The 12201-nt window shown below is 35.8% G+C and overlaps 1 long non-coding RNA gene across 1 annotated transcript; it reads left to right on the top strand.

The window, feature by feature from the left end:
* Positions 1 to 4842: 4842 nt before the first annotated feature.
* Positions 4843 to 7511, top strand: LOC126600296 (uncharacterized). The gene is made up of 2 exons (XR_007615411.1): positions 4843 to 6385; positions 6494 to 7511. It is a non-coding gene; the product is annotated as an uncharacterized LOC126600296 (long non-coding RNA).
* The last annotated feature ends 4690 nt before the right edge of the window (positions 7512 to 12201 follow it).

Raw genomic sequence — 12201 nt, 5'->3', positions numbered from 1 at the left:
TGTTCGGTCAGACAAGAGATCACCATGAGCATGTGGCTCATCAGTCTATAAGTTGGTAGACTTCTTTAATCAGCAACAATGTTGATCAGTCGATCTAGTTGCTCAATAATTCCTAACAATAAATGACAGTATAAGTACGATCGTATAATGAATAAATCAAATTGACAAAGTTTGTCAAGACAAAAAATTGAATTATGTGCCTTCTGTGAATAAATGATTTATTCTGTTGTGTGATAAATGACATGTTACATAAATCAACAATATATTAGGTATTGCCTACATGTGTGTGTATATATATATAATCATGAATAAATGATTTATTCAGTTGTTTGATAAATGACATGCTGCATAAATCAACAATATATTAGGTATTGCCTAAATGTGTGTGTGTATATATATAATCATGAATAAATGATTTATTCAGTTGTTTGATAAATCACATGTTGTATAAATCAATAACGTGATAGTAAACATGTGATATCAGAAATTATATTATCTAATCATAAGTCATCATGACATAAAAATAATAAAATTATTATTTTATAATTAGTCATCATGACACAAATAAAATAATAAGATATTAAATAAACAATGATATTGAGAAAACATAATGATGTTTGCTGAAAAGGAAAACTAAAGCTTTATTTTTTTTTTCTTTTGTCCCTTCATGATGAAGGTTTCATCATAACGTTCTAATAATAAAGGTTACTTTCATCATAACATATATCAATAACATATTAAATAAAAAAGATAAAATATCTTTTGCATGGGGGTTGTCGACAAAAAGCATCCTCAGATGCCAAACTCTGCTTAGCCCCTTATATATATATATATCATAACGTTCAAATAATAAAGGTTACTTTCATCATAACATATATTAATAACATATTAAATAAAAAAGATAAAGTATCTTTTGCATGGGGGTTGTCGACGAAAACCATCCTCAGATGCCAAAGTCTGCTTAGCCCCTTATATATATATATATATATATATATATATATATATATATATATATATATATATATATATATATATATATTCCTTTCGTGGGGCTGTTCTGGGATAGCGCACATGTGACTAATAATAATAATGTTAGATCAGGTAAACAAGTTACTCTATATAGTGCGTATATCATGATCAGGAATGATTAAAGATAATGGGTAATAGAATATCACATAATGCATGTGATGATCATAAATGATTAAAGGTAAATAATAAACTATTAAATAATAATATAAAAATTAATAAGGATTGAATTTTGATAATGTCTTATCTTTCTCCCGTGGTGGTCGACAAAAGCCATCATCAAGTAGACCAACTTGACTATTTGTTTGAAAAGTATATCTCGCCTTTCTTATTTTTTTTTCTGATCTCGTTTTTTCTACTTTTGCTTTCTACTTTTACTTTCTGTTTTTGCTTTACTGGTGGTTGATGCCCATGGAATCTGAGGAGACTGCATTGGATGCTTGCAATGATCTCCAAGACTAATCGAGTAATGGCTTTGAAATATGCACTCCAAGACTCCGATGAATTCCTAAGCACTGCATGCAAATAAATATTCCTAGGTTGACACTTGCCCATCGCGGGGCTTTGCTCCAGCAATTAGCACATTCCCTATTTCGTGGCATCTTAAGAAGGCCTTCTAAAATCTTGAGGTGTTTGGCGTTGAGGTCTTTGGAAATGGAGGCCTTGTTGTTCATTGTTGCTAGTGTGAATGTGTATGCTTGTGTGCCTACCTTCACTAGTTTTTTTGTTTGGAAGATACGGGACCGGAAACAACCACACAATAACACATACACAGCAACAACAGAAGCAAAACTGCATCATCCTCTATGAACCCACTATCGGCTCTCCGTGACTTCACAGTCTGCGGTGACCTCGACAAGATCGTTCGGGTCAACGATGAGTTCCAGTTCGGATCCGACTACAGCTTCCTCCGCCACGCAGAAATCGCCTACCGCCCCAAGCAAGGCAATCTTTACACCCTCGAAACCTTCCTTTACTACGTTAACATACCACACTCCAACGATTTCCACAGCAGCGAACATCGGAAGTGGCAGGTCGTCTGAGAAGGAAGCTCATACGACGACGACGACGACGTCAGCTGCGGAGACTAAGAGGTAGGCTCGTCAAGAGGAGCACAGGTTCGATGCGGAAGAGCAAGGCCTGAGCTTAAATGATTTATTCGAGCAAGCCAAGGATTTCATCAGCTCCGACCGTGGACCGCCTCGCTGGTCCTCTCCTTTGAGTGGCGGGTAGTAAGTCCACAAGGAGGAGTTGAGTAGTGTGTAAACATAAGGCAGGCTCTCAAAGTTCTCCGTCGATCGGTGTTTTGCGATCCTCTAAAACGTCATAACAGAAGCAAGGAACATTAGCACTGAGATGATGTTACCTATGACTCCAACAAAGAAACTCAGGTCTTCCATGTTTATGGAGCTCGATGGACCCTTTACTTAGTTCCTCTTCTCTTTGTATCAGGCGCTAGGAGGAGCTGAGTTTAGAGAGAGAGAGAGAGAACCTGTAAAGATTTTCTGGAAAAGCCAAAGAGGGAGGTTTTGGGTTCTTGGGTTGTGCAGATTCACGATAGACAGTGATGAGGTTTCATGGTGGTGAGATGAAAAAATGAAAGAAAACTGACATAGATTTTCGTGTCGATTCCCACAGATGGCGCCAAATGTTGATGCATAAAATCCAGAGGATCTTGGACCAACGTAAATCCTACCGTGAATCACAGAAACGCTCAAGAACACAAAGATATATCGTGGTTCACCCCAATGTTTGGGCTACGTTCACACTGATGTTGATTGTATTTCTCTGTATGAATGTATGGATTACAAGTGTGAGGGGGAGTCCCCCAGAGAAAAAGAGAGTTTGGGAGAGTTTCTCCGTTTGTGATCCTTGTAGCTTCTGTATGTGAGGATGAGCCTTTCCGATTGTAAGGGTGAGGAGGCCCTATTATAGACTAAGGGCTCTTCCCCTTTTACATAAATCATGGGCTCAATATCTAAAAGCCCAAGTAACAAGGCTCAATATAATATGGTACTAACAAAATGCATCCTATTTGGAGTCAACGAAAAATCCATTGCTTATTGACTATTTAATCCAGTTTCTAAGAAAATAGGGATAAGCCGAGATGTGATTTTTGAATAAGATAAAGCTTGGGACTGGAGCGACAATCATAAAGAAGAAATCATGGTTGATCTTGAGTGAGAAATGGATGAAGAAGAAGGTCTAAAAAATGATAACTACGTAGAGGAATCCAATACTGATGAAGCAGTACTAGAGAGTAGGGAATCTAATCAAGATGACTAGCCAGAAGACACTACCATTAAAGGACGAGTCAGAAGACGACCAGCTTGGATGAGAAACTAAGTAAGTGGAGAGGGTCTCTCCGAAGAGGAAGACATGGCTCACTTAGCCTTGTTTGCTGATATTGATCCCATTTCTTATGAGGAAGCTGTGAAAAGTGAAAAGTGGAAGAAGGCTACGGATTCATAAATTGAGGCTATAGAATGAAATAATACATGGGAGTTGATAGAGATGCCATTAGGAGGAAAAGTGATTAGGGTAAAATAAATCTACAAAACAAAGCTTAACGAGAAATGTGAAGTGGACAAATACAAGGCTTGCTTGGTTGCAAAAGGGTACAGTCAACAATATGGAATGGATTTTGCTAAAATGCTTGCACCTGTAGCTTTCTTGGATATAGTTCGTGTCATATTATCAATTGCAACTTAGAATAATTGGACAGTTTACTAGTTGGATGTCAAGTCGGCGTTTCTTCGTGGAGACTTGAATGAAGAAATGTTCGTTGCACAACCTCCTAGTTATGAATAAAAGGGGTAGGAGCACAAGGTAAATAAGCTTTAAAAGGCTTTATACGATTTTAAACAAGATCCTTGAGCTTGGTACAGCCGCATTGAGTCTTATTTCATAAAGGAAGGTTTCGAGAAGTGCCCACATGAACACACCTTATTTGTCAAAAGAATGAATGGAGGTAAAATGTTAATTGTTTGCCTTTATGTTGATAATCTCATATTTACTAGGGATGACAAGTCTATGTTCAAAGAGTTCAAGCATTCTATGATGATTGAGTTTGATATGACTGATCTTGGAAGAATGAGTTATTTTCTTGGCTTAGAAGTGATACAAAGGCCAGAAAGTATCTATGTTAGCCAACGAAAATATGCTCAAGAAGTGGTGGAGAGGTTTAACATGGACCAGTTTAATGCAGTTCATAATCCTATTGTTCCTTGATAGGAGCATATTTATGCGACTTAGTTAGCTTGTTTTCTTGCATTTTCATAGTTTGTTTATGTTTATTATAGTGTTTTAAGCTATTTTCGTGGGTTTGTAGGGTCATATGACAAAGTTGGCAAGAAAGTGCATTTTGGAGCATTTTGAGGCAGTTTTGGACACCAAATGGATAGCTTATGAATGGAGCAAGATGGATGGACGAATTTGAAGTTCAAGAGGCTAGGAATGTGCTGAAAAGAGTGAAGAAATAAATCCAAGTCAAGGAAGATAAGAAATCAGCTCAAAAGAAGGAACATTATCCAAAACCTTATCCAACCTTATCTTATCTTATCCTATCCTAATCCTATCCTAATTTAATTCCAGCTGCATGGGGGATTTATTTTCAGATTAGGACACATTAAAATTGGTTTCTAGAAGCCCTTATCCACTCCTACAAAGGTGCCACACCTTATCCCTTGTTTTTCTAGAAATCAGCCACAAAACAACCTTTCTAGAAGACCTTATCCCTTGTCCTACTAAAGTGACGCCCCAAACCTTTCTAGAACTTCTAGAAACCTGATTATTCCTTTTCCCCTTGGTTTCTAAAAGCCTTAGCCTTTTCCTTCAAGGATTGTGTGTTATTATCCTATACAAATTAGGCCTTTAAATCCTTTTCCTTTGCTACATAGGGGCTGCGAATTTCAGCCTATAAATACCATCCTTTGCTGCACCATTTAGTCACCATCCTCTACCATAATTTACTACACCATTCACCCTCATTGTGCCGTGAGTTTTGCGAGGAGAAGAAGGAAGAAATCTGGAGCCATGCTTGCCATTCAAAAAGCTTGGATTGTTGGAGCGTTTCTAGGTGTTTTCTATCTTTGTTTTAATGTTTAAATTTATTTATCTTTGTTTATTTGCGAACATGAGGAACTAATTTCTGTATAGTTAGAAGGGAACTCGAAGCCATGATCATATGTTTTATATGACTTGATTTCCTCCAGTTATGATTTCATAAATCGTGAATGTGGTTTACTTATCTATTTGATTGATAACTTGTTCTTGTGTGTTGATTAAGGATGCATACTTAGTTTGCATGCATGAATTTGATGCTAGAATATAAGGGAATTTCACCTAATCGTTATTAACTTATGTTCATAAGTAGTAAAAGTCGCTAGTCACGATTGTGTTAAGTAAATCCTTGGCAAGAGTAACATGCGTATTCCATAGTTATGAATGCCTTGTCAATGCTTATGATTTTCATTAAACTTAATGATCTTTGATATGTGTCTCTATCATGCGTATTCCATAGTTAGGGTCCTTGATAAGAATAATTTGGTTGTAATGCGTCTTCCATTCAATTCAATGAATCTAGGGAAATCTGAAAATTAATTGGTGCAATCTAGTTAATTTGGGGCATTGTCATTCATGGTTTGTCAAAAGAATAACTGGAAATCGAGCCGTATGCATATGTTTCATGTGTGGAGAAAGAACCTTCTAACTAGCCTTTCACCATCTTAATTTACATCAACTTCGTATTTTTAAAGTTTGTTTTCAAAGTTTCTGTTTTAAAAGTTTAAATTCGTCAAAATAAAACCCCTTGTTCTTAAGTCTTGTTTTTAGAGTCAAAACTTATTTTCCTTTAGTTGTTGAGTCTTTTAAGTTTTATTGTCGTCCAAATCACTTGTTAGGTCTAGAATTGAGTCTTTTTTATTGTTTCTTGCTGTTTTTAGTGTTTTAAGTTAGTTTTGAGTCTATAGAGTCCAGTTTAGTGTTTTTGAGTCTTATTTGTGTTGATTAGCATCCATTCTAATCCCCGACTAGAACGATCCCTACTTACATATACTACAACCATAGGGTTTTAATTTGAGTGTCAAGTTAATTTTCACATCATTCCTGGCTTCAACATGATGAAAGATGAAAGAGGCATAAAAGTTGATAGCATTCTGTAAAAACAAATCGTGAGAAGTCTCATGTACCTAATTGCCACATGACCTGATATGATGTATGTTATCAGTTTAATTAGCAGGTTTATGGAACAACCTACTAAGCTACTTCTTAAAGCAGTGAAGACAGTGTTCAAGTGCTTGAATGGCACAATGAGTTTTGGGTTGTTCTATAAGAAAGGAGGAAATGAAGAACTCAGTGGGTACATGATAGGAGCATATTTATACGACTGAGTTAGCTTGTTCTCATGCATTTATGTTGTTATTTCTTAGTTAATTATGTATTTTAAGCTATTTTCGTGTAATTGTAGGTCCATGGGCCTTATGAAGCAATAAAATGCATTTTGGTGCATTTTGGAGCAGTTTTGGGTTTGGAATGAATAGCACATGGATGGAGCAAGGTGGATGGATGAAATTGAAGACTAAAGAGGCTAGGAATGTGTTAAAGAGAAAGAAGAATTAATGTAAAAATGACAAAGACCTCAGCCACAAAGGGGTGTCACTCCACCATTCACCTTTCCATCATTGTTGTGCACCACCATTGCACTCCCTTTGGATTCCTTTGTCGTGCATCATCATCCATGTTCCCTCCATTTACTCATTTGTTGCATCATTCCACCTCCCTTTCCTTTCTCTACCATGTGCACAATCATTCATGTTCCCTAACTGCAACACCACTCCATTTTACCCCCATGCTTTGCATCATCACTTCACTTTCACCTTTGAATCTTTTCAAACACCCCTCATTGCACTCAATTGCTACATCATTCCTTGTTCCCTCCATCATTTTAGATTTCATGCATCATTACATTTAATCATTGCACTCAATTGCTACACCATTCCTTGTTCCCTCCATCATTTCAGATTTCATGCATCATTGCACTCAATTGCTACACCACTCCATGTTCCCCTCCATTGCCATGCATTTCCTCTATAAAAGGAAGTGTGTGTAACATAAATTTAGTTCATACTTGGTTAGATCATTCACTCCCATTTCAACACAACCTTCATCCAAACACATCCATTCCTCTATACAAACAAATCGTCAAACACTCACCAACACCTTGTGTCGTAGCAAAGGAAGGGAAGGAAAGTGCTTGGACGTGCTTGATGTCCAACTTGGATCGTTGGAGCGTTTAGGTGTTTTCTTTCTTTTGTTTCTAATGTTTAAATTCATTTCCTTTCGTTTTGTTGTAAATATGAGTGGCTAAACCCCTCTTGGCTAGGGGTGATTTCAAAGCCATGATTATGTGTGCAATATAATTTGATAAATTCCAGTTATGAACTCTTAAATCGTGAATGCAATTGGCTTAACTATTTGATTGATAACTTATTTATATTTGTTAATTAAGGGTCGACACTTAATTGGCATGCATAAATCCGTTGCTAGAATATAAGGAAGTTTCACATAATCGTTATAAACTTATATTCACATGTAGTGAAGGTCGCTTATAAACGATCGCGTTAAGTTCAATTCATAGCATGAGTGCCATGATGTCATAGTTGCAAGTGCTTTGTCAATGCTTCTGATTTTCATTAAACATAATGATCTTTGGTTGTATCTAGGGTTTAGGGTTGCAAGTGCTTTGTCAATGCTTCTAAGTTCAATTCATGTAAGGAACTTTTGAAGAATGTTTTGGGTTGTCGAATGATGTCATCCAATCCAATAAAACAAGGAAAATCTGAGAGTTAATTAGTGATGTCACGGTTAATTTGGAGCATTGTCATTCATAGTTCAATGAAGTAGTAACTGAAAATCGAGTTGTTTGCATACATGTCATGTGTGGAGAAAAAGCCTCTAGCTATCTCATCCATCATCTTATTTCTCACATTTGTTTTACAATCCGTCTAGTTTTTCATACTTGTTTGTTTGTTTCAACTTCATCCAAATCAAAACCCCCCTTTTAGTTTCTTGTTTCAAAGTGTTTCAAATCTATTTTAGTTTGTGTTTTTAAGTGTTTTGATTTAAGTAAAAGTCAATTTTCGTCCAAAGTCATTCCTAGTGTCTACTTTAAGTTTATTTGGTTGTTTTAAGCTGTTTTGAGTATTTTAAGTTGGCTTTGAGTCTTGTGAGTCTTGTTAAGTGTTTTTAAGTTTAGTTTTATGTTTTTGAGTCAGTTTAGAGATTATTAGCAAGCCCTCCTAATCCCCGGTCCAGAACGATCCTTACTTATACTTGTACTACAATTGTCAAAAAAGGGTTAAATTTGTGTGTTAAGATAATTTTCACATCAGTACACATACATTGATTATACTGGAGATTAGGATGATTTGAAGAGTACTTCAGGGTATGTTTTTATATTGAGTTCAAGGGCAGTCTCATGGTCTTCGAAGAAATAACTCATGGTTACTTTATCTACCACTAAAGCTGAGTTTATAGCTGCATCATCGAGTGCATATCAAGCAATTTGGTTAAGAAGGATTTTGCAGCACCTCAGTCATGAACAGTGCAAATCCACAATGATTTATTGTGATAATAGTTATACTATTAAGCTTTAAAAGAATCCAATGATACATGGTCGCAACAAACACATATATGTTCGTTTCCATTTTCTTTAAGAGCTCACCAAGGATAAAGTTGTGGAACTGGTTCAATGTTCTATGCAGGAGCAGGTAGCAGATATCATAACCAAACCATTGAAGCTAGATGTATTTTTGAAACTGCAGGAGTTGATAGGTATTTGCTCACTCATGGATGTAAACTGATTGCTGATAGCATTCAGTTTAAAGGAGGATGTTGAAGCTGTTAGGATTTAGGATTTCCTAGTTGTTAAGGTTAGGTTTCCTAGTTTGTAGGGTTGTTTTAAGTAGTTGTTAATAATCCCTATTCTTTAGGACAAGTTGGTTGATTTGCTTCTGACTTTATTCGTGTACCATGTTATTAGGTTTGTTAAAACGTGGGCTGCTTATTTCTAGCTTTTAGTTTTCTTGTAAGGCTATTTAACGCCATTGTTGCTCTTACAATTGAATAATAGATATTCTCCCAGCTATTGAGTGCACAAATATTCATTTATTGAAAAAATTTCTTGAGTGTTCATCCTTGGGTTCCAACATAACGTGGCGATGGTGAGACGGCAGGGAAGAAGAATAGTGAGGCGTGAAATTAGGAGGGTTTAGGGGTTTCTCTCTTTTTTCCATTTCGATCTTTCAAGTTTTTAATTTATTTTTTAATGTTTAATTTATTTATTTTAAATATTTTCATTTCGAATATATTTCTTATTATTTAATTAATTAGTTATAAAAGTAAACTAGTCAATTTATTAGCAGAATTTTGATTGAGGAGGTTATGTGAAAGTGAATTAAAAACGTGAGGGGGTGTTACTGTAATGTCTCAAATGTGAGGGCGTTTTGTGAAACCTTGATAAATCTCAGGAGGTGTTTGTGTAATTAACCCTCATAATCACTAATAACACAACCATCCTCTAACAACATCCCAACAACCCCTTCACCACCTTCATTAGTCCCTGCACCATTGCTCTCTACCCCCAATTGCCATTAGGGGTGGGTTCGGTTCAAATCGGTTCGGTTTTTTGCCAAAACCGAAACCAAACTGAAAATTCGGTTCGGTTCATTTTTTTCGGTTTGGTTTTTTTTCAATTCGGTTTTTTCCAATTCGGTTTCAGTTTTTTTTTTCAAAAAGTAAAAAACATTGAAATTTTAAATTTTAACATCTCCAACACAATCATAACATAAGCATTCTAACTAGAATCAAAGACAATGAAAATAAACATTTAAAGTTGAACTAAAATCATCAATCAAGTCTTCCAAAGTCTAAACTAACAACCTCACAACACAAAAATCGTACAAATGACTTAGAAAAGTTAAATTGTATGATGTTGTTCAAAGATCAGGGTTGTTTGCTTGTAACTGCATGTTGACAACTTGATTAGTAAAAGTAATGCGTGGGTGGATTTTTTCCATCACAAATTACGCAAGTAATCTACCCGAAATAAATGTTTATGGATTCTGTTACATGTTATATGAGAGTAGATTTGAAAAAGAAAGTTGGGGTAGAAGTAGACAGTGTTATGGAGATGGATGTAGGTACTTCAGGAGGAGGTTTGGTTCCGGAACCGTATATGGGGGAGAAATAATAGGTTAGGGTTTTGAGTTTTTATAGGCCTTTTTTAAATATTTTGAGCTTAAAGTTTGGCAACACATTGGGTTTAGCACATTTTAACTTACAAATTGGGTTTAGAAAATAATACCCAAAAAAATTAATTAAATAACAAAATTAATTTAATTAATTCGGTTTGGTTCGGTTTGGTTCGGTTTTTAGATCACTAAAACCGAAACCGAACCAAAAGAATTCGGTTCGGTTTGATTTTTTCGGTTTTCGGTTTTTTGAACCCACCCCTAATTGCCACCACCTATATCACACCACTATTAATACATTTATTCTCTGCACTACTACCACTACTCCAACCACCATTTATATTAACAGCACTCTCGTCTCAATCACACCATCCTTATCACCACCACCAACATTACTTCAAAATATGAATTTATATACACACATAAATATATGTATGTATATATATGTATTTGACATTTGGTACCATACGTGTTTTTAATGTTTTTGTTCTCTAAAATGATTCTCAGACTAAACCAAGGTCTAAAATATCGATAATATCGGAAATATCGGTAGTCCAAAAACACGGAAATTTTGATGGAAATATCGGGATGTTATCGATATTGATAAAAATGGAATAAAAACCACAAAAATTGTAAGAAAAACTTGGAAATTTTTATTGAAACTTTGCAGGATGTTTATTTAGTCAATTATCTATTAGTTTATCACAAAAAAAATTGGAAGGAAATGCATTGCATGATAGATTTAACTGATTTAAGTTGATTATATAGCGAGCTGGCAAACATTGTGAGTGTAGAAAATATGTAGTAATTAATGAAAGAAGTTTAAACACACCATAATCATTTATATATAATGAATTAGTACAATATTTTACACTTTATACATTGCATGGTAAGATACATGAGTGACTTAGTACCACATAGAGTTCCTATGAGGTTCAAAATTCTCACTATCCTCATCATCTCTATGTGTAGAGTAAGTGTATTGTGAAGAGTAGTCATCAAATGATAAATCCCCAAAATAGTTTTGCATGTAATTGTTAACATGTCACCTATATGGATCCGAGATTGGTTGACGTTGTCCATAAGCAAAATCATTTGAAGATTGAGTCTCAAATTCTTTCCATGAGTCGCTCGATTCCATCCCAACAGGAATGGGATATGAAGGGTAAGGAAATGGTTGGTTATGAGTATAACCATAGCTAATATTTCCCAGTTCAACAGAGTTCGAAGTTATAGATAACGAGTCATCTTCTTGACTTGACAAAGTCCCTTTGCCTTTTTCTCTACGAGTATAGTCCTTCCCTATGGCACCAATTCCTGGTCCTGCCCGCCTACTGCCATGGTCCTCATCCTGTGTTGCATGCGTGAAGTTTGCCTCACCAGTGAAGGGGCTCATAAATCCAGGAGGTGGTCCAATATAGTTTCCATATCCACCACTACCTCCATCTCCACTATATCTTTCATCATTCCCACATTCGGTGGTAGGTGAGTCTCATGATCTTGTATTAGAGCTATCATTAGTATTAGCAGGATCTTGTGGTTGTGTAGGATTGGAAGAAGGTGGAATTCCAGTGTTTCTTGGTCTTGGGGGCAAAAGTTCTTCCAAAGAGTCAGCGCTGCTAGATCCCACCTCATCCTCTAATACTCTTTCTACATTTATCCTTTCATTACGTACTTCTTCAACAACTCTTAGAGTTGGGTTGCCTTCATTATCATCTAAATGAAGAGGTCTAATCTATTGATAAAGTTGGTTACCCTCTGTATCATCATCTTCAGCAATAATATCAAACACATCTAGGGGGTCACCACAATCGACATGATCTAGTTCTACTTCCTTATCTCGAATTTGAAGCTTCATGTTGTAGTAGCAATAAATTAATTTTTCCAACCTACTATGAGCCAACCTATTTCTTTGCTTTGTGTG

This window comes from Malus sylvestris, chromosome 14 (genome assembly GCF_916048215.2).
Source record: "Malus sylvestris chromosome 14, drMalSylv7.2, whole genome shotgun sequence".
NCBI classification, from domain to species: domain Eukaryota; kingdom Viridiplantae; phylum Streptophyta; class Magnoliopsida; order Rosales; family Rosaceae; genus Malus; species Malus sylvestris.
The sequence above is the reverse complement of the archived record's forward strand: the minus strand, read 5'-3'. Positions and strand labels throughout refer to the sequence as shown.